Genomic DNA, 23205 nt, shown 5'->3' on the forward strand with positions numbered 1-23205 from the left:
TGGGCTGTGCTGCCTGAAGGTGTACGTGGATAGGAACCACAAAGTCTATCATTCAGTGAGAAGGAGGTGGTGGGCATGCACAGCTATTGGAGTCTGATGCCAGATTGTGCCTGTTTGACAGGGAACTAAACCATCCCTTGGCAGCTGTATCAGATCCAGGGTCCTACTGGAGGATTCCTGACCCTGGGCTCTCTGGCCAGAATTTGCCAGGTACCCTCAGGCCAGATCTGTGGGCATTCACACAGCCAGTTTAATGTCCAGCTTCACTTTTCTGATCCAGGATCTCCTCTTGGGGATGGAGATGGAGGTAGAGCAGAGCCCCAGAGAGGAGAGGTCAGCTTTGCCTCTCACTGCTAATGCTTCAGCCAGGGCCCCATGTGCCCCAGATACAGGCCCCTCTGGCACCCAGGGTGTGCACGGTTTTCTGCGGGTACATCATTCCTGGCACTTTCTAGGTCCACCCCGTGCTCATTGCTTGGTACCACCAAACTGTCCCCTGACCGTTCTGATGAGTCTCTGAGGATTACTGATTGACAGTCGCTGTCCCATGGCTGAAGTATTCACAAATGTTTAGGTAGGTGGCTCAAGTAACCAAGAGCTCTAGTGACATCCCAGGGTGAAGGGCTTGGTTGGGGTGAGGCAGATCAGCAGATCACTAGATAGATGCCTTCTCACTGCTGCAGAGCCTGTGGAGTAAGGATAAGGCAGAGGCTCGGGGAGAGTGTCAGTGTTAATTAGATATTCTGGAATCATAGAGCTCTCATTCACGTGAGCCCTGCTGCTGCCCACAAACCCCGGTGGCCTTCTATTCTCTGAAGTCAGTCTGTCCGTCTGCTCAGAAACCTACTTGGCTTTGTCTTTGCCAATTCCAGAGAGCAGCGTTTGGGGGAAAGGGAGTGCAGGTTCTCAAGTCCTGGTGCTGGGTCCAGTGGATCATTCCCTGGCATGCGAGGCCCCAGAGGGGCCAGGAAGGAGGGATATGGGGATGGGGAGAGTGGCTGCACCAGGCCTGAGTTACCTCAGCCGTCCTTCCTCCCCAGCTTTCCTCTTGGCATGGCAGGGCGGCCCACTGGCCAGCTCAGCTGTCCTCCTTGCTCACCATGTAATCCCTGCCAGGAAGAGAGGAGGGAAATCTGAGCCAGGCCTTCTCCCACTGCATCCTGCCATCCAGTCCTCCCTACAGCCAGAAGGGAGGGTAGGACGGGGTGGGGACAGGGAAGGGCAGGGCTCGGGGAGATCTTCTAGGCCTAGCTGCTGCTGGGCTGCTGCAGGGGTGGGCGGACTGTGGGGTGTGTGGGAACCACAAGACTTGGGCCTTCCCTCTGGAGCCTGTGCCTAGGGGCTGCTCTGGCCTCCTCTGGCATCTGGACACCTGTTAGGCTGCTTCAATTTACCGCCTGCCCTTTGCTTCCCTGTGTCTTGGAGAGCCCCTGCTGTGTATTTTTATTTTCATCCTAAAAAGGCCGTCTAGGAACCAGGGAGTTGAAGTCCCAGCATTCCCAAGTGAGTCACAGCCTCAGCCTCCTTATCTGTAACCCAGCAGCAATCATGCCCTCTGCCCAGGGTGGAAGGCAAAATGAGGCAATGCAGAGTGTGCCCTCAGCACACAGCCAGGCACACAGCAGTGACTGCTCACAAGCAGCACCAGCCCAAACCTGAACCTAGGACACAAGCGCAGACATGCAGCCCTGCGGCTGACCTCATACTCAGGGCTTCTGTGGCATTTGGGATGGGAAGAGCAAGGACAGAGACAGCCCTCTGTGCATGCACCTCACTCTGGGATCTCATATACATCAGGGTGGTGATGTGTGCACAGGTGTTTGTGTGGGGAGGCTCTCTATGGCAAGGATGGGGCCATTTGTTTGTGTTTTCCTAGAACAGCGTACCTCCTGGCACGTGACAGATGTTTCTTTAAGCAGTTCTGTGTGTGTGTGTGTGTGTGTGTGTGTGTGTGCGTGCGTTTGTGTGTGTAACCAAGCCATTTGAACTTTAGCTACCCTACTAGTACCATGGGATGTTGGAAGAGTCTTTTCACTTTTTTGGGCCCTAGTTTTCTCATCTGAATAATGGGTATATTGATTCCTGCCTGAAGCGGCTGCTCTGAATTCAGCACTGGCTCGCTGCATGGCCTGCAGTAAATAGTTCCTTGACATCTGTTTCCCCTATCCCCCAGTGAAGACATTTTTCTCAGGTTGCTTTGGGGTCTGACCCAGGAAGAAGAGAAGGGAATGGTGGGGGCAACAAGGGCAGGGGAGGGAACCCTGGCTTCTCAGCAGACACTCGCACGCTCTGTAGACTGAGGTGGGCAAAGCCACCCTCAGGTCAGGTGCACAAGGCCACTTCTGGTCCCAACCTGTAGGTCTGGGAGAAGTCAGGCGGGGGCTTCAGGGCACTCCAGACTGGCTTCTTCTCCCCATCTCCTGATATGCAGGGGATTGGGTTGGGGAAATTGGTCCAGGGCATCTACACTGCTGTGACCACTTCCTCTCATTGAGAAAGGTCAGGGCTGGCCTGGTGTCCATGGGAGACTCCTACCTCCTGGTGCTGCCCCTGGACCTGGGAAAAGGCTACTGCATGCAAGGCTCCCCCCACCCCATCCAGTTCCCTGAGGCCAGGCTTCTGGTCCCTGGAGTGGCTGTTGCACAAGCAAGGCGGGAGCCTGGCCTGTTTCAGGGTTACCCGAGGCAGGCGGGCCCAGGGCTGGGCTTGGACCTGGATCACAGTGGTGACAGCAACCTGTTTGTGACAGGACAGTTTGCACTCCCCAGGTGGTCACTGAAAAGCCACCACTGAGGGAGGGGCCTCCGTGATGAAAAGGGGCCTCTGGCCAAGGCCTGACAGCCATCTGTTCCCAGCCGCCAGCTCGGAGTTCTCCAGGAAGGGTGAAGACGGGAAGAGAGAGAGGGGGAAACAGAGGACACACACACACACACACGCACACACAAACACACACACAGAGACAGAGAGAGACAGAGAGGCATAGGGACAGAGCGAGACAGAGACAGAGACACTGAGAGACAGATAAACAGAGAGACACAGAGACATAGGGACAGACAGAGGAAGAAAGAACAGCAGAAAGGCAGAGAGACAAATATGGAGGAAAGATAGCCAGAGGAAGGGAACAAAGACAGTAAGAATGAGGATGAGAGAAGTCGAGGGGCAGAAAGAGACAGAGACATGGGGAAAGAAACATAAGGACAGGAAAGTCAGAGAGAGACAAAGAAAGACAGAGAGAACAACAGAAACAGAACAAAGGGAACCAAAGGGATCAAGAGACAGAGAGAGTGAGACAGGGAAAGACGAGAGAGAGACAGAGAGACAAGGAAATTCCCTGAGACAGATTGAGAGGGTGCTTGTGGTGCTGGCTGGCATCAAAGTGAGCGTAGAGAGACAAAAATGTCCTGAGCAAGCTCTCTGATGGAAGGAGGACCCTCATGAGCCAAATCCCTTCCAACCTCAGCACGTTCAGAGGGAAGAAGCCACATGGGATCACAGCCTCTGGGCCCAGGTTCCTGACAGCAGTTTTCAGACCTTACTGGTCAGCAGACTCACCTGTGGGGCATGTGCAAATGCAGGTGCCTGGGACCAACCCAGAGTCTGATTCATAGGTCGGGGAGATAAGAAATCTGTATTTCTAACCTGTTCCCAAAAAAGTCTTTCATAGGGATTGTACCAATCACAATGAGAAATGCTGCACCAGGATATGCCAAGCATTGGTCCCCCATCTCCCTCTCATCTCTCCTCAGACTGTGGAGCCCCTGAGTGGTACGGGGCAGGCAGGAGCCAGGGCACGAGGTGCTCTGAGGATACTTTCTCCACAGTTGCTGGAGGCTTCCTACACCTTTTGCTTCACCAGCTAACAATCCCCCAGGAAGGGGTGGAGGCCCTTCATCGACCCCTGGAAGGGCAGCCTGGGAGGCACCTCAGAGGTCATGACTCAGTCCCAGCCACTCTGCACTGCTGGAGGAGTCTCAGTGGCCGGGCCAAGGCAAAAAAGACACATGACTCATTCATTTATCCAGCTCTGCTACGTGCCAGGCTCTGTCCTATCAGTTCATTTCATTCTCTTAAATAGATGAGGGATTCTCATTGATGCCACCTTAGGGATGAAGAAATGAAGTCTAGCGATGGCAAGTAACACGCCCAAGGTCACAAAGCGAGTCAGTGGCACAGCCTGCACTAGAATCTGGGTCTGTTTTACCGGAAAGCCCATGCTCACTCCCAACATCCCCTGTCCTCTGTGTCTTTTAATGGCTCTATTGCCTCTCAGGCTGAGATCCCAAACTCAGCTCTGGGCTCCTCCCCGCGTCCTCCCCATCCAATCGGTGTCCGAGCCTACCAGTGCCAGCTCCACAACAGCTGTCATCCATCACCATCTTTTTCCATGGTATGCCTCTTCCCAGATTCAACTTTCATACTGCTGGCCCAGACCTCGGCAGTCATCTTCCAGCTCACTTCCCCCCGACTAATGTTGTTACATAAAGCACTGGAAGTGAGTGAGATGATTTTAAGTGGCTGTCTTTCCAGGTACTCTAACAAAACAGAGCCTAAGGCAAATTTCCATGCTAACACTTTACAGGAGAGGAAGGGTGGGGGTGATATTTCAGGGCAGCAAGCTTGAGGGGAATGCTGTGAGGTGGTGGCGGGAGAGGCAAATTCGGGGGGTGCATTACTGAGTTGGTCACAGTCTTCAGAACAAAGCTTCTTTCTTTGGGCACCTGGGTTGTTTCCAGAAAAAGAATCATGTAAACAGTATGTGTGTATGGGTGAAAGGACAAGGAATTTATCCCCTCCTTCTCATCTCTTAACTGGCACTGGTGAAAGTTCACCCGGGGGGAGACATTAATTTCCCTGCACTTCTAGGTTGTTGCTTGGGCAGCTGTGAGACACACTGACTGGGTGTTCAGCTATGGCCACTCCCACAGTGGTGGGCATGATGGTGGCTGTGCCATGCCCAGCCCTCACCCCTTGAGAAGGCGGAGATGGCTGGTCTGTTGGGAGATAAAGTGAGGAAGCCAGTGGCCAGGTTCTCTTCTGGGCAGGCAACCAAGACCCCGGGGCAAAGAGAGCCAAGCAGCTCTGCTGGGGATCATCAACTGAGTATGATACAGGAGGGCATCTTTTATTGGTGAGTAAGATGATACAGAGCAAAGTAGGCAACAAATATAAATCAGTTTGGTCAAGTTCAAATTGTATTAAAAGATATATAGACTTAATAACAGGGAAACAACAGGGTCAGTGGAACACTCACAAGTCTGCCTCCAGATGTATCTGACCTGGTGACACATCCTGGGAGGGGACTCCTTGGCTCCAGGTGTGGTGGCCGGTGTGCCTCATGCTCCAACCAGCATTGGGGTTCTGACTGAGGACAGACTTGCAGGAACTGCCTCACATCAGACCTCAGGTCTCTGCTCAAATCCTACTGATGGAAATACTTGGAACTGGAAGTGTGGACCAATCTGGGTTGGTATGGGGACTACACTGTGATGCTGCCCTGGAAGGAGGAGTTGGGTGCCTGTAAAACTGTGTAAACCCAAGTCTGCACTTGGAGAACTCTTGAGTCTCTCTGACCTACTGTTTCTTGTGCAACCCTGGCCAGGTTAGGGAGGGAGGAAGCCATGAAGCCTATGGTCATGAGAACTTCTTGTCTGCCAAGCTGTCTACCTCGGCCTAAAGAGGAAGCTGAGGACAGAGAAAGGCTGTCCAGGTGTGAGCTGCTCAGGAGGGGAGCTTGCCGGCAGCCCTTAGCCCCTAGGAATTGAGCCCACCAAGAGTGGAGAGCAGAACTAGGAGGTGGCATTATAAAGTAATCACTTCCTTGACCGTCAAGACAAGCCAAGAACATATCATGGAGCTGCTTTTAGCAAAGCAGACTTTCAGTATCTTCTAAGTCACTTCCTGTCTGAGTGGTGTCCAGTTCACCCTCATGATAAAATCACTTATATTTTTTCTTTTAACTGAACTCTATGGTTCTTCAGGTTGATTACCACTCACATCTTGTAGATTTCCACATTTCCATTTTTCACTTTCCATTTGTCCCTTGAATTGGTTTCTTAATAAAGCATATCTTATTGTCACATTTCCATAAAAGACCACCACATCCACCTCTGCCACCTCCACTACCTCCACTACCTTCACTCCCAACCCCAACCCTCAAAGAACTCGTCTTATATTTCAGAGACCCTCAATTTTCAAAGTAGCAAGCAATGAAAGGGAAGCTGACTGGTGTGGTCTAAGGAGCACAGACCATGGATTTAGGGCAGTATGCTTCCTTCTTCTTCCTTTTTTTTTTTGAGACAAGGTCTTACTCTGTTACCTGGGCCTGGCTGGAATTCAGTGGCATGGTGGTCACTGCTCACGGCAGCCTTGACCTCCTGGGCTCAAACGATCATCTCACCTCAGCCTCTCGAGTAGCTGGGACTGCAGGCATGTGCCCCTACATGCAGCTTAATTTTTTAGATTTTTTTTGTAGAGAGAGGGTTTTGCCATGTTGCTGGCTGGTTTTAAACTCCTAGGCTCAAGTGATCTGCCCACCTCGGCCTCCAAAGGTGCTGAGATTACAGGCATGAGCCAACACACCTGGCCCTACTTTTTGTGAGCCTGTTCTTGGGGTTCTGGTCAGATACTGTGTTGGGGTGATGTCCTGCCTTCATCCTCTACCCAGTCCCTCCACCCTGATACTTGTGGCCCACATAATCCAGAAGTCTGGCAGTGCAGTAATGAGGTGGGGGGTCTTGGGCCCAAGTTGCTTTTCAGCTGGTTGGCATAGTATGGCTTCCCCAGGCTGTTGACAGGTACTATCAATTCTGATTGATCAGCTTCTGCATGGTGTGGATCATTAAATATTTTGCACAACACCAGTGCTACCCCATGAGAACTGTGACTCAGTTTATGTTACTTATTGAGGAGGCTAATGGTGATTTCAGTGATGACAAAGCTCTTTAGCTCCATGGTTTCTGTAGGACTAAAGTGTCTGGTTAATTGAATCAAGATTTTAAATAAAAATAGAGCCAGTGCATGTTAAAAAGATGGAATCTGGGGTATGGCAAATAATTTCTGTGCACAAGAAAAGGTTTTCATGGTTACCAACTAGATTATTGCTATAGACTGAATGTTTATATCCCCTCAAAATTCATATGTTGAAACCTAATCCCCAATGTGATGATATTTGGAGATGGAGCCTTTGGGAAGTGATTAGATCATAAGGACAGAGCCCTTCTGAATGGGATTAGTGCCCTTTTAAAAGAGACTCTGAGAGCTCCCTTGCCCTTTCTGCAATGAGAGGATATGGTGAAAAGTCTACAGCAACCTGGAAGAGGGCCCTCATCAGAACCCCACCATGCTGGGACCCTGATCTCAGACTTTCAGCCTCTAGAACTATGAGAAATAAATTTCTGTTGTTTATATGCCGATCAATAATAATTTACTATAGCAGCCTAAATTAAGATAATAATCCAAATCAAATATGATTTTTGAGGCTCTCTGAGCTATTTTCACAGAAAGTTTTACAAGCTATTTGCCTCCAATATGAACACACTCTTCCCCAAACCACACACAGTCCCTTTGCATATAAAATTTAAATTTTGTTAAAAAAAGAGTTGCTAGCTATGGGGGTCCCTGATTTGATGAAAACACTTGAGGAAATGCTCTGGGGGAATCTTAGATGGTCATAGTCAGAGCCTCCAGTGTGAAGAGAACAGAGTGGGGATCAATGGAGAAAATAAGGCAGTGTTCCATCATTGCAAGGAAGTTCCTTATGGAGTCAGCCAGCCATGGAACAAGAGATGATGCTGTTGAGAATAAATGGTAAATTCCTAACTCTCACATTAGCAGGACAGTGAAGTCTGATGACACCATGGTTGGCTGTGGATGAATGGACTACTTATAAACTGAATATAAACTGTTACCATAATCTTGGAGAGCTATTTGGCAACATCTGATAAAACTGAAAAATATATACCTCATGAACCAGGTCAGATCATGTACATGGTTGCTTATCACAGCAGAGTTTATAAAGCTTAAAAATGGGGAAATGTCTATAGCAGGAGGTATTGCATAAATCATGGAGTCCTCCCATACTGTATACTGTAGAGCAGTTACAATGCATGCACTAGATCTACATGGAAACGTGTGGATGAACATCTACAACACAAAACTGAATGAATTAACTACAGTTAGAAGGATATTATAGTATGACATCATTTAGCTATAGTTTTAAAACATGCAAAACAATATATATTGTCTACAGATACATACATTTGTGGTAAAAGTCTAAAAAATGAATAGAATGCACCACAACTTCAGAATAGTGATTCCTCTGGGGCGGAAGGGAGAAGAAGGCATTGGAGAGGGATTCATAGAGATCATCAACACATGTGTCATATTTACTTTTTAAAAAAGATCTGACTACACAGCCATAAAAAAGAATGAAATCATGTCCTTTGCAGCAACATGGATGCAGCTGGAGTCCATTATCCTACGCGATCTAACTCAGAAACAGAAAAGCAAATACTGCATATTCTCACTTATAAGTGGGAGCTAAACAATGAGCACACATGGACATAAAGATGGGAACAATAGACACTGGCGCCTCCAAAAGAGGGCAGGGTGGGAGTGGGCTGAGGGTTGAATGATCAGCTATTGGGTACAATGTTCATTATTTGGGTAATGGGTACATTAGAAGTTCAATCCCCACCAGTACTGCAATATACCCATGTAACAAATGTGCACATGTATGCCTTGAATCTAAAATGAAATAAAATTAAAAGAAAATCTGAAGCAAACATAGAAGAAAAATGTTGACCTTTGTTCACTTCCAGTGGCAAGCATGTGGGTATTTGTGATATTACCAACTGTACTTTTCTGTGTGCTTGAAGCATTTCATAAGGAAAATAATAAATGTGCAAAGAAATAGGAAAATCCAGAGTCCTGCTTTTATGGAAGTGTTTAAACAAAAAGCTGTAGGAGTGTCTGCTGCTGGGTACAGTGAACAAATGCTTTATACACAGGGGTGGCAGAGTGGTGGGGGTGGCCTGAATGAATAAAAAATCAGAAAAAGGGTTTGAGCCCTTGCCCTGACTCTCATGGCTTTTGGGACATTTTAGTTGGTGGGGACATCCACCAACTGAGCTGTTGTTTTCTCATCTGTGAAATGGGTTGCTGTGAGCCAAGGGAGTCAATGTGTGTGGATGTAGGTGGGGAGCAGTGAGTCACACACAGTGAGGGTGAGGACCTGGGCTGGCCAGAGCTGTCCTCTGGAAACCTGCAGTGATAGATGGTTGTCAAGTAATACCTCAACAAGTGTGTAGGGTGGAGTGTTGAAACCACTTTCAAAAATGACTCTCCTACCTCTCCAAGGACCGCCAAACCCCCTCTGTAAAAAATGGGGTACACTGATTATATCATTAGCCACCAGAGTCAGGTTGAGTTCATACTATCACCCAGTCACTGCCATGTGTTCATGTGTCACCTCTCTGAGTTTTTTCTTGCTGCTAAAAATGAGTAATAATAGTAGCATCTGCCTCGTTAGGTTATTCTGAGGAATAAATGAGATTTCACATATAAAGTGCTTAGCACAGACCTCAGCACTTAGTAAGCCGTCAGAAAATGTTAACTGGTTATTGTGACCATTGTTACTTCTGGGTCTGAGCCTAAAAACAACTACCAAGAAACATTTTGCTAGCTTAGATTCAGTGATATTTATGACTTGAAAATAAGGCCAAGGAGAATATGGTTGCTAAATTCAAAATTGTCATGATTCTGGTTTATTTTCTTCCTAATTAGATATTCTGTAGCTTTTATAATTATGCCTCTGAAAAAGGGGGAAAGGCAAATAATCAGAAATCTGGCGAAAGGCAGCTGATTTTGCACCTCTTTCTTGAACACTCTCATTCCGGGGGCTCCTGGTTCTGTCATAAATGGCTTCTCTTCCCAATCTCTCCCTTGCCTTCTCTCCATGCTGGCTCTTGTCTTCCTCTTACTGTTGGTCTCTTCTGTCCTGGCTCTCTACCTACTCATTCTGTCTTCTGGCTTCAGCTCCAATTATGTGTTGGATACCCGGCCCCTTGCCCCAGCCCAAGCCTCCGTCAACCATTGCCTGGACCATGTAGTAGCTCCCTCCCCATCTCGCTCCACAGCACAGCAGAGTGAATGTTTAGCAATGCAGCTCTAATCATGTCATGTCCTGGCTTACGCTGTTTCAATAGTTTCCCTTTACTTATAGGATGAAGCTCCAATCCTTGGTAGGACCTGTAAGGCCCTGCATGGGTGGTCTTAGCATCAAGCCTGAGCTCTCCCACCCTTCATAGTACTTCCACCCCTCCGTGCAAACTTCCAGGATTAAACTGCCCCGAATGAGGTGGATCACATTCTCCTTTACTCTTCATCAGGTCTTCAGGAGTAAATTTTGTGCCTTTGTTCATACCTGAAGCCTGTAATCATTAAGGAGATACCACCATCCATCAAGAACCTCGTCCCAGAACCTCTGACCTCTGTTAACTCCAGTGCTTTTCACTCATCCTGTCCTAGAACTACCTCCTCTCTGAGATCTTCTCCAACCACAACCTGACGTTCCCCCTCCAACCGTCTCATGGCCTCATATAGAAGCTGTTGGACTTCCTGGAGACCTCCAGTCCTGAAGTCCCACCCTCCTCCCTGGCCATCAGCTCCTTTTGGCCTCTCTTCCTTCCCTGCAATGCATGGTGCCTTCAGTGGTCCATCCAAATGGCTCTCTCACTACCTCCCAGGATTCTCTCATATCCTTCCTTCTGCCACGCATGCCTGACAAAACATCAACCCTGGCTCAGTGTGGCAGCCAGGCTGGAGAACAGAGCATGGCCCGCCCTGAGGGTCAGGACCTCCAGTAGCAGCTGGGCCCTTGGAGCTGCCCTTTGTCCTTTTGTGTACCCTGGATTGTCTCATCTCCATTCTTCTCTGGAACACCTGAAACTTTCATCCCTTTCCTTCTGAGTCCTCAATTTAATCCCTTCCCCACCCTCTCCACCAGCTGATGACCTCATCTCCTACTCCTCCTGCACATCACCTACAGACTTATGCACAGGCACACCATTCTCTCCCTCCTGCAGGACAACCCCAAACCTGGGCTCCTTGGCCACATTCTGTGGTGAGCACCTGTATTTTTGCTACCTATCATATATCAATCACTCTTCTGGTAAAACAGAGCCCCAAGGTTTATTTGGGGGCCCACCATCTCTTATTCTGATCCCAGGTTTTCCTGAGGTTGATCCTATGTCCAGGTCCATGTCTAAACTAATCAGCAAAACTCATTCCATTGGACACAGTGATTAGCTTGTGGTTGTGCACATGACTCAATTTGGATCAATGAGAACCTGACCCTGACTTTTATTGTACTGTTGGGGTGAGGTGTACTGTCTTTCCTACAGAACACAAACTTTCAGCTGTAGAAAGTCATCTCATAGTGTCAAGAAGTGAGTCTGTCATCAACAAAATATAGGCAAACCAAATCTGGGAACATATAAAAAGATAATACATCATGAAGAAGTGGGATTTATTCTAGGAATGCAAGGTTGGCTCAACATAAGAAAAGCAACAAATGTAATATACCATATTAATAGAATAAGGACAAAAACCACATGATCATCTTAATTGTTAGGAAAAAGCATTTGACAAAATCTAACATTATTTCATATTAAAAACACTCAACAAACTAGGAATATAAGGGAACTTTTTTAATTTGATAAAAAAAATCCATGAGTATCACACAGCCAACATAAACTTAATGGTAAAAGACTGAAAGCCTTCCCCCTAACATTTGGAACAGGACATACATATCTGCTTTTACCATTGCTACTTAAAGAAGGTTCTTTTCAGGGAAATTAAACAAGAAAAAGAAACAAAAGGCATCCAAATTGGAAAGCAAGAAGCAGAACTAATTGAAGATGATGTGATCTTATATAAGAAAAATCCCAAGGAACTAATGAGTTTAATAAGGTAGCAGGAAACAAGATCAATATATAAAAATTAATCATTTTTCTTTACCCTAGCAGTGAACATTCCAAGAATGAAATCAAGAAAGTAGTTCCATTCATAAACGGCATCAAAATGAATAAAATACTTAACAATATATTCAACAGAAGAAGTACAAGGCTTCATACTGAAAACTTCAAAAGATCTTCAAAAGAAAAGGCCTTTAAAAATGAAAAACATCCTATATTCATGGATTGAAAAATTTCATATTAAGATCCCCAAATTGATCTACAGATTCAACACAATCCCAGTCAAAACCAGCTGCCTTTTATTGTAGAAACTGGAAAATGCTGAGCATAAAATTCATATGGAAATGTAAGGGACCCAGAACAGCCAAAACAATGAAAAACAACACAATTGGAGAACTCATACTTTACAATTCAAAACTTACCACAAAACTTCAGTAACCAATACTGTGTAGTCTGGCATATGAATAGACAGATAGATAAATGGAATAGAATCAAGAGTCCAGAAATAAACCCATACATCTATGGTCAATTGATTTTAAACAAGAGTGTCAAGACAAACAGGGAAAGAGTAATATTTTCTTTTTTTAAAAAATTTTGTTATTATTATACTTTAAGTTTTAGGGTACATGTGCACAATGTGCAGGTTAGTTACATATGTATACATGTGCCATGCTGGAGTGCTGCACCCATTAACTCGTCATTTAGCATTAGGTATATCTCCTAATGCTATCCCTCCCCCCTCCCCCCAAAGGAAAGAGTAATATTTTCAACAGATGATTCTGAGACAACTGGATATCCACATGGAAAAAAAATGAAGTTGAACAACTGTCTCATACCATAACAAAAATTAACTGAAAATGTATGATAGACTTAAACGTAAAAGTTAAAACTATAAAACTCTTAGAAGAAAACACAGGTGTAAATCTTCATGATCTTGGATAAACAACCATTTCCCAGATATAACACAAAAAAGTATGAGCAATCAAAGAAAAAATAAATAAACTGGACTTTCTAAAAACAAAATGTGTTTGTGCTGTGAAGGACACTATCAAGAAAGTGAAAAGTCAACTCATAGAATGGAAGAAAATATTTTAAAGTCATATGTCTCATCAGTGACTCATATCTACACTATATAAACAACTAATACAACTCAATACTAAAAGACAATCTGATTAAATAATGGCCAAAGGCTTTGAATATACATTTCTCCAAAGATGGTATACTAATGACCGGTAAGCACATGAGAAGATTCTCAGCATCATTAGTCATTAGGAAAATGCAAATTAAAATCACAATGAGGTATCACTTCATGACCACTGAAAAGGTATATGTAATAAAAAAGATAGATGATAACAAGTGTTAGCAAAGATGCAGAGAAATTTGATCCCTCAAACATTGCTGGTGGGAATGTAAAAGGATACAGCCACATTGGAGTGCTTCTGGCTGTTTCTCAAAAATTTTAACACAGTTACCATATGTACTACTCAGCAATTCCACTCCTAGGTATACACCCAAGAGAAGTGAAAATGTATTACTCAGCAATTCTGCTCCTAGGTATATACCCAAGAGAACTGAAAATGTAAGTTCACCCTAAAATGTATACGTAAATAGCAGCATTATTCTTAACAGCTTTAAAGTGGAAACAACCTAGATGCCCATGAACTGATGAATGAATAAACAAGCTATGGTATACCCATACAATGGAATATATTTAGGCATGGAGAAGAATGGAGCAGTGATACATGCCACAACATGGATGAACCTTGAAAAAAATCATGCTGTGTGAAAAGAACCAATCACAAAAGATGACATATCATACGACTCCATTTGTATGAAATGTACAGAATGGGCAAGTTCAAAGAGATAAAAAGTAGATTCTGGTTGCCAGGGGTTCGGAGTAGGGAAAAATGGCGGAGTGACTGTCGATGTGTGCAGGTTTTCTGGGAGGTGACAAAAATGTTCTGAAATTAGACAGTGGTGATAGTTACACAAACTTGTTAATATAATAAATAATGATTGTAAAGAAAAACAAATTGTAAGGGTGAATTTTATGGTATGTGAACTGCATCTCAATTTTAAAAAAGAGAATATTAAAAGTGAGTCTGTCTGAGAACGGGGTCAACAGTGAGGAATTGGGGACAGGAGATGGAGAAGGAGAAACAGGATCCCATATCACTTGAGCCCCTATAATCAGTTGTGCCAGAAGTCAGACTACCTTGGAATGTATCAGTTATGTGAGCCAACACATTCCCTGCTTCCTAGGTTGGGTTGGGTCGGATTTTCTATGCTTACCCCCAAAGGAACCCAGCCTGGCAGTCATGCCTTGTGCCTTCCTCTGGGCAACGCTGTTTCCTTCTGCATTTCCATCTCCACGTATTGGCTCCTCGCTCATGCTTCTTCCACTAAAAAAATAGTTCTCCCGGCCAGGTGCGGTGGCTCACGCCTGTAATCGCAGCACTTTGGAAGGCCGAAGCAGGTGGGTCACGAAGTCAGGAGTTTGAGACCAGTCTGACCAACATGGTGAAACCCCGTCTCTATTAAAAATACAAAAAAAATTAGCTGGGCGTGGTGGTGCGTGCCTGTAATCCCAGCTACTGAGGAGGCTGAGGTAGGAGAATTGCTTGAACCCAGCAGGCGGAGGTTGCAGTGAGCACAGATGGCGCCATTGCACTCCAGCCTGGGCAACAGAGAGAGACTCCATCTCAAAAAAAAGTTCTCCCCTGACTTTACTTCGCACCCTTTTCTCTTCTTCATTTCACTCAAATCTCCCAAAGGGTGGTCGTCCACACTTGCTGTTTCTGTTTCCATGTGTTTACCTCTGAACCCTCTTCTTCTGGGTCCTGCCCCACACTGCGCGGGCACTCTACTGCTCCCCTGTGGCCAAATGCAGCAGGTGCACCTTCATGGTCCTCTTGTGCTTGTCCCAGAGGGTTGGTGCCCACCTACCTCCATCTGGGGGAGCTCTGAGTTCTCTGGGCTTCCCTTTGACCTTGCTCCTCAGCTTCCTCGATGGTCCCTGATTTCTCTACTCATTCCTGGACATTTGTGCCTCACTGACTCTGGCTAGGGCTGGGGTTAGGGTGAGGGTTAACCCCAACTGCTCTCATCTTCTCCTCCCTCTCCCTGGTCTGCTGCCTCCATGCTCAGGACTTTGAGCTCCATTCCTCATGACCGAATCCCTTGCCTGAGATTCAGATTAGCCCTCCCCTGTTCCCCACTTGTTTGGAAGCACCCCCATGGACGCAGTCACTCATGCTGGCAACATTCCTCCTCCCTCTCCTTCGCTTCACATAGTCATGCAGTCACCAAGTCACGCAGTGTCCCAAGTATTCCTGGCATGCTTTCTCTCTCCACGTCCCTATCACTACCACCTTCTGTGCCAGTCTGCTTTCTTGTCTCTTTGTCTCCAGTCTTCTCCCCTCCAGTTCCCCTTCTTGCACTTGATTTTAAAACACAAATCTCAGTATGCCACTCCCTGCTCAGACCCACAGGGGTTCAAGTCCAAGCCTTTGGCAGGGCACCTGGGTCACCTGGTGCTGGGCTCCCACCTGCTTCTCAGATGCCCTCCCACTGCCTCTGCTCATGCTGTGCTCCTCCAGCCCAGAGCTGCTTGTTGGTGGCCACAGGGAACATGCTGCCCTGTTTCTGTCTGTGATGTGGTGCTCTCCTGCCCTCCGCTCCTTCCTGACACATTCCTGCTTCCCTTAAGACTGGGCCAGGTGACAACTTCTTGGAAATAAGTTTTTTCTGGACACCCCACTCCAAGTCCATCCTCTCTGTACCCCCACCCAGGCCAGGTCATGTGCTCTTCCTCTGGTTTCCACAACCCTCTGGACTTGTCTCTATGAGTCTATAACATTGTTTAAATAGGCTTCACATCTATGCTGTGTGCTTCTGGAAGGAAAGGCTGTGCATGTTCCTGGTGCCTAGTGTAATGCCCAGCCCTCACCAGCTGCTCAATGAGTGTTCAATGAATGCAGGAGTGAACTGTAACAGCTAACACTCTCTGGCTACTCGCTGTGTTTCAGGTACTGCTCCAAAACCTCTTTATATATTAACTCATTTAAATCCCTCAACACTTATGAAGTGGGTTCTATAATTGTCTCATTTTACAGATGAGGATACCAAGGCACAATGAGGCTAAGCAACTTACCCAAGGTAGTGCAGCTAGATTCAAGCCTAGCTCTAGGGGCTTGACCCATACCCACCTCACTGTGCTGCTGCTACAGCTCTGCCTGTGTCCCGTGCTGACTTCTGCTCATGCACCCCTTCCACTTGGAATGTTAGTGGCTGATCACCTTCTCCACCTGGTTCAAGACCCAGCTGAGGCCCTACCTGTGTATGAGCCATGCAGAGCTTGCTGGCACAGTGCAAATGGGCCCCTAACATATGACATTCATTGTAACAAAGAATAGTTCCCCAGAGCTCATTCAGGTCTCAGTACAAATTGTCTTGTAGCCTGACAAAGAAAGCTGGTGATGTATAGACCCATTGTATACTGGGTGTTAAGAGATATCACCATTGACATCCATGCTTTTGGAAATGTCATCTTTTTTGTTGGAGGATGGTAGTTTACTCAAAACGAAAAAGAAACATATATTTTAATATTTTTCATTTATTTGATATAATTATAGTTTATATGATGCTGCCATTTATTTGCTTTATCTTATTTAATCTTCTATATTTTCCTGTGCAGTGCTCAGGACAGGTTAAACCCATTTTATTGAAGAGAAAACTGAATATTAATGACACTAAGTAACTTGCTCGAGGACCCACGGCTCATTTGGACCCAGGTTTGTCCACTTCTAATACTTGTGCATATTCCTTGCTTGATGTAAGCATCTGAACAATATCTGGCCACAGAGCAGAGCCACAGTGGAGCATCATGTAGGCAGTGGGTGGCAGAAGCAGTCCTTAGGAGTCTCGGGAGCAGTCCAGCAGCACATCTCACTGCAGAACAGCACGGAGGGCTTCTCACCACACTCTTGCTTCACCAAGTTAGTTAGGTTTTTCTCTTTAAGAACCAAGCCATTATGGACTGGCTTGTATCTCCCTGCAATTTCATATGTTGTAGTCTTAACCTCCAGTACCTCAGACTTGACTGTATTTGGAGATATGGTCTTTAAAAATCTAATTAAGTTAAAATGCAGTCATCAAGGTGGGCTCTAATCCAACATGACTGGCAATTTTGTTTGTTTGGTTTTGCGACAGAGTCTGGCTCTGTCACCCAGGTTGGAGTGCAGTGGTGCGACCTCGGCTCACTGCAACCTCTGCCTCCTAGGCTCAAGCTATCCTCCCACTTCAGCCTCCAGAGTAGCTGGGACTACAGGAGTGGGCCACCACATCCAGCTAATTTTTGTATTTTTTGTAGACACAAGGTGTCGCCATGTTGCCCAGGCTGGTCTTGGAACTCCTGGGCTCATGCTAGCCACCTGCCTTGGCCTCCCAAAGTGCTAGGGATTACAAATGTGAGCCACCATACCTGGCCGACTGGTGTTCTTATAATAAAAGATTAAGACACAGACACATACACACACAGAAGGAAGATCACGTGAAGACACAGGGAGAAGACAGCCATGTGCAAGCCAAGGCGAGAGGCTTCCGGAGAAACCCACCCCACCAACGTCTTGATCTTGGACTTTTAGCCTCCAGAGCTATGAGAAAACAAATTTCTGTTCCTGAAGCCACTCAGCCTGTGATACTGGCAGCCCTAGCACACTAATGCCCACATACATTTTAAACTCGATTTAATCCTGTGACCATTCATTTATGTTCAGTTTTTAAATAGTCCTAGTCTTATGACCACTGTTAAGTTCACCAAAACAAAGGCCATTGGGGAAAGGGGCCTGTAACTCTTGATTGAAACAGCCATTGAGGAGGCTGTGCACTGTGAAGCACATCGATGAGGCAAGAATCCTGTACAACCATGTGCACATCCAGCTGGGCCCATCACTCCCCAAGGGGTCTGGGGCAATAAGTAGACTTTACTGAGCCTCAGTTTCCTCAACTTCAAGTCAAGACATATGACTTTAAGATCTCTTCCAACCATTCTCTGATGGAAGAGGGTGTAAAATTTCTGGCTTAGTGATGCTTGAAGCATACAGGTTTTAGTTTGGGGAAGTCTAAAGCCCCCACCAATCTCTTCCTATTGAAAAACTTAGATACAAAAGGCTCTTTGGTTCCTTTGCAAGATAGTTCCTTATCGAGCTAGTGGCTCAAAAAGAAGAGAGCTCAAAGAGATCTGAAAGAGCCTGGAACTGCCAGCTGATGGAGCGGGTGGCAGTTTTACAAGGACTTCAACGAGAGCCTTTGAAACTTTCTGCTATTCAAGTCTGTTTAGAACTTGCTTCTGAAGCCTGATATCTTTCAACTGTGGTGTCTTAATTCTTGCCTCCTGCCCTGGCAGCTGAGCCCAGAGGAGCTTTGCAGGACAGTGGCACTTGTTAGTGAAGCCACAAGACAGGTGGCACTTGGGCAGGAGCCTTTGAACACCCCAGGCAGGCCTCGGAGCAGGACAAGGTTCAAGGGCTGGGGAGAGCCAAGGGGGAGGGGTGGACCCCTCACAGGACCCTGTTCCTATAAGGGGTCCTCTGATTTTGAGGAGAGAGCCGGGAAAGCAGACACCATGATAAGAGAGCTGGGGGTGGGGGGCTGTGGAATTAGCCTTCTGTGGCTATTCAAGTGGGAACATGTCACTTTGCTCAGTGGCATATTGTAAACTGTGAAGTGAGGGACGATGGCCTGGCACCTTCAGTGACGATCTGTGAACACGTGGCCCACAGGAGCACTGGCCCAAGCACAGATAGGAAGGACAGGAGCTGCTGAAGGTCAATTAAGGCAGAGAATCATAATCTCAGGGTACGTGGTGCTCCAGGAGGCCCATAAGGAGGCATCGTGAAGTCTGTGAGGCCCTGAACCCACATGCAATGTGTGGTCATGTTGACCTAGCATGTTAAGAAGCTGTGATTGGTAGTAAAATACAGTGAAGGTTAAACCAGAGCCTGCTTGACTGTTTGTTAGTGGAAGGACTACTGTGAAGCTATGGCAGGAGATGGAGGAGCCTGGAAAAAGGGGTTTAGTATGAAAACTGTTTGGAGTTTATCCATTCCTGCGGAGGCATGGGGGCGGGAAAGAGCGAGTGGATCCAGGGGCTGGTGCCAGCTCCTAACACAGAAACACTTCCAAGAGAAGGAAAGAAGTACAAAACAAAACAGATGTTGCCATTTGTTGTTGTGGCAGGCATTTCACGTGGATGATCTCATGCAGTCCTCACAACCACTCCATGATGTGAGTATCACTGCCTCATCTTATAATATTTGAAGAAACTGAGGCTCAGAGAAGTTAAAAATGTGCCCAAAGTCAACCAGCTAACAAACAAATCTTGCTGGAGCAGCAACCCAGCCTGCTGGCCCCCTTGGCTGCTCTGGTTGCACTCTGCAAGCCATCTGAAGAGTTTGTGCCTCTGGATCACCCAGCTCCCCTTATTCTAGTTCTGCAGGCAGAGAGCAACCATTTGAGAGCTCGGAGGGTGAGTTTTCTGAGTGGCTAAGCCTCTGGGAGGGAGTTCTCTGAGCAATGCCATGAACTGGGGCTCTGGTCTAATGTATCTCCCATTACACCTGATAAATGGTCTTTCTGAGCCATCAATTGGTTTAATTTAGGAGTGGGTCAGGAGAATTAGTTCCTAAAGCCTGTTACTTCTGAGTGCCCTGGAGGATTGACTTCTGGGGTTATCCAGTCACTCTGGGTACCTTTTTAGCTAAAACAAATATAATTGAGAAATGAGTCTGCAATCGTATTGAGAGATGTTCACATCAGTTACCAAGAAGAGCAAATTACTAACAGTTGCAAATCATTAACTAGACATCCTAGGGCCCTGTAAGCCAATAGCAAAAGCTCTAAAAGAAGGAATTTGTTGGGGACTAGGGAATGGGCAGGAATGCAGGAGAGGGAGCCCGCTGTGTGATTTGTTCTTTCTGAATCGCTACTTCTGTATCTCTGGAACACTATTATTAATAAGTATAACCTGTGGGATATGAAATATTTTTGAATACTTTCTGCTTTAATCCATTTGTTCATCCACCCACACAAGCAACCATTCAGCCTGCATTGAGGAGTCTATTAGGAATGTTACTGATGAAGATGAGAGCTGGCATTTGTCCCATGCTTACTCCATGCTCGGCACTATTTTGAGTGCTTTACTCATTCAGGCTCACACCACTACTCAGAAGAAGGTACTATTATCCTCATTTTATTGATAAAGGAACTGAGGCACAAAGAAATTAAGTGATGCACCTATCATGCTCAAGGCAGCAGGAATGGGGGAATGGATGGGAACTTGTTGGCAAGCATCAGACTTGGAGTCTTGAGTGACAGAGCGTCATTAAAGGGCATTTAGTAGGGACCCTAGATTCTATGAACAAAGCAACCACAGTTCTGCTTTTAAACTTTTTCTGAAGATTATTGAACTGTTATGCCTCCCCTACCTCTGAAAGAGTTTGTGGAAACGATGAGATAGACTAGCTGCAGCTACAACTGGGCTTTACTCATTGGAAGTGGGAATGGAAGTTTTTAGGCACCAGAAGAAATTAGCAAATGACATATCTGCACCATGAATGCCATTATATGCTTTGCTAAAGCGAAGAGGGCTTGCATGGTTTTCATCATCTGACACATGATTAAACTTTGTAAAGTTATATTTTAATGTTTTGAATCCATGATCTTGAAGAAAATAGTTTTGTATCTAATTCTGTGAGTGTGAAGTTTGCTAAGAGACTATTCATAGAAGTATACAATTTCAGAGCTGGAAGGGACCTAGGAGATTGGGTCCAACATCCTCATTTTACTGAAAAGGACATGGATGTGACTTGTTCAAGGTCAAACAGCACGAATTTGGTGTACATTAGGAATGATTTAAGTATTTTATATAGGGCCAAGAACTAAGTAATAAGAGAGAAGGAACATCATTCTTTTCTAAGGTTGAGATTTGTTATCAACACAAACTCCATCAGTTACTAGTGATAGAAAAACTGTCTACAGTGGTTAAGTCAAAAATCAAGACTATATTCCTCATTCATGTAAATGAAATGTCCAGGACACTGGTTTCAGACATGAGGTTTGAATGATGTAATCAGGACTCAGTCTGCCTCTCATTCTGCTTGCTTCTTTCCATGTTTGCTTCCTTTTCCAGCAAGTTCTTCTCACAAGCCACCAAAATGGCCCTAGCAGCTCTGAGATGGTTCCCATCTTTATAGGTTTAGCAGACAAAAGACCCTCCCCCTTCCCACCACTACCAGTTCCATTTCATTAGCTTCAATTGACTGGGTGGGTTGGGGTCACCTGCCCACTCTTGAAGTAAGCACTGTTAGTGGTGAGATGTGGTATTCTCATGGGTTAGACCCCAGCCACATGCTCACCTGTGGATCTGGGTGGGGTCAGGCCCACTGCAAATCATATACCCCAGGGAAAAATGGGGTGCATAGTAACAACCCCAGGAGAAGTGGATGCCTGGGAGGTAAAACCACAGATGTGCACTACAAGGTTTCATGAGAGCAAGTGGTCCTAAGACTTTTTTGTTCTTCTTTGGCTTTTGCGATGGAAAGAGATGTAGTGTTGACTGAGGCTGTGAGGAAGAGTTGAGAACATCTTTTGGGTTGAGGGTAAAGAATTTTTCCCTGACTAAGGAGGGGACTAAGCTATTCTGGGCTGAGTGTATGGTTCCAACTGCAGGGAACTATCTCTCTATTTCAACCTTCCTTCTTTTCCTCTGAGATCATGCCGCCCAGATAAAGTCTTCCTTTCCATCTTTTCCGTGGTTCTCTGGTCAAATAATTCCACATGGGGACATGTCTTTCTTGCTTAAGCACAGGCTCTTTCCTTAATCTTTTGTCTTCTTCCACTATCTCTTTTGACTTTCGCCTAGCTATCTCAAGAGAGCCTTTCTCATTCAATTCATCTATGGACATACTTCCTGCCATCACAAGGACACTTTCCTGCTACAAATAATAGAAAACTCCCTCTAATTCAACAAAGGAATTCACCATCCAGCAAAGCAGGAAGTGCAAAGGTAGGGCCGACTGGGCCGGGCACATTGAAGTCAGGCTTGGTTTCCCCATAGTCTTCCTGGCTTTGTGCCCATCTGTTGCAACTTTGTCCCCAGGCAGACCTCAGCTGTGCTTGCAAGGTGGTCTTCTGCAGCAACAGGGACAATGTGCCTTTGGGTTTGTATTTGGCAACAGAGCAAGGAAACTTCACTTTCACTCCCAGTTCACTTTCAGTCCAACTGGACCAATTCAGGCCTCATATCCCTCCCTGGACCCTGACAGTTGTCAGAAGGATCCCTGAACCCAGCGTTGGCATGAGATGTGCTTATTGTGATGGCTTCCCTAATCTGGATCCTCGCTGGGGCTAGGGAGAATCCAGGGTCTCTAGGGTCACATGGCCTGATTGGAGGAAGGAAGAAGGATTGGATGGATGCTGGGTAGACATTATATTATGTTTAGTTAGGCTGTACATGTTTCATATGTTCTAACATAAATTTTTTTTCATTAAAAGACAGTATTTCTGAATTTATGGTTTAAACAGAGCTTTATGGATTAAACTTATAACCTAAACATCATGTATAAAATTGTTTGTGTGGAGAAAATGCATATCTTCATGCCAAACATCTTATTCTTAAGTGTATTTATACCAATTTAAACTACGTTGAGATGAAGCAATGATGAAAATAATTAAGACTTTGGGGGAACTCTGACCACCTAGACCCGTTGCAGAGCTTTGGGCAGCACTCTGTTGACCCGTAGCACCCAGGTAAGTGCACACGCGCACACAAACATACTGAAGCCTTCTGTCTGGGGATGCCCATCTCACCCCTTGTATGGGATTCTTATCTGTTTTTATCCTTTGCCTTTTGTTCCAGGGTCTGGGCATAGACATGTGGCTGGTAGCTCTGTGTGTATGGGTTATTGTCAGTGGTTGGAACAAAACAACTTGCGGTTTCATCTCTGTGTGCCCATCGTTGTCCCTTTCTGAAGAATGTCCTGGTTTGGGGACAGAAGAGCTTGGGCAATAAGAAGCCACAGATGATGCCACCCTCATCTTAGCTGGTGCTTTTCACCTTCTTCTGGCTGGTGATTTATGCAATTCTCTGCAAAATGTATGGAGAAACTCTAACTTTAACTACTGAACCCAGGAGTTCCCCTCTGTCTAGTCTCTCCACCAGAACAGTTAC

This window comes from Pongo pygmaeus, chromosome 2 (assembly GCF_028885625.2).
Source record: "Pongo pygmaeus isolate AG05252 chromosome 2, NHGRI_mPonPyg2-v2.0_pri, whole genome shotgun sequence".
In the NCBI taxonomy this organism is placed as follows: Eukaryota; Metazoa; Chordata; class Mammalia; order Primates; family Hominidae; genus Pongo; species Pongo pygmaeus.